We start from the raw sequence: 882 nt of genomic DNA on the forward strand, positions 1-882 counted from the left end.
GCCTCTTACACCCATCGACTGCCCACACACATTTGACCCACAAGGCGTCTGTCAACAGGAGACTGACCTTGTAAAGTTCACTCCTGCACCAACAGATTCGCATGGAGATAGCCAGCATTTCGAGGAAGGAATGGATCTGGAGAGTAGTTTCAAGTGAGGACGTACAACGAATAAGAATATAAATCTTAGGAGCTATCTGTAAGAAACAAGCAGCTCTGGCCTTTGTACTTTGGACTTTCTTAATAAAATCACATTTATCTACTTAATAATAGAGGTCCATTTTATAACAAATGGAATTCATTCTCTATAATAGTCAAATATAATGAATGTATGTACCTATATGTTCAACACTTTAAAACATTTTTTTTATATAAATTATATATATATGTGTGTGTTTGAAATATACAAATTATAACATCAATTTCGCAACTTCTCTTTACTATGGTGATTTAATTTTGGTTTGTCTCTTAATTAATTTAAGTTGTAAATAATTTTATGATAGATATCCTTTCTCTATATATGTTAATTTTATAGTGATTTCCTACTTTCAACGATCGCCTCTACAACAACACAAATTAATCCAGATCGTATATTAGAAGTGGGTGAATTTTGGAATTTGTTAGTTCAAAAATATATGTTCATGTCTCCCTAGTTATATCTATTTAACTACATATCTTTACTAATTACTATATATTTATTTAATTATATCCGATCCCAATGGCTAGAGTTTAAGACTCCATCTTGGAATTTTTAGGTTGAAATCTTGGTATGAATAAGATAAAATTTATGAGCTGAGAGAGAACTGACCTCTTATTTATTTATTTCTTTCTTTCTTCTAATTCGTTGGTCGTCTTTAAATAGTTAGAATTCATTTGTATATAC

This window comes from Theobroma umbraticum, unplaced genomic scaffold (genome assembly GCF_002168275.2).
Source record: "Theobroma umbraticum cultivar Fairchild unplaced genomic scaffold, ASM216827v3 scaffold_20.0, whole genome shotgun sequence".
Taxonomy (NCBI): Eukaryota; Viridiplantae; Streptophyta; class Magnoliopsida; order Malvales; family Malvaceae; genus Theobroma; species Theobroma umbraticum.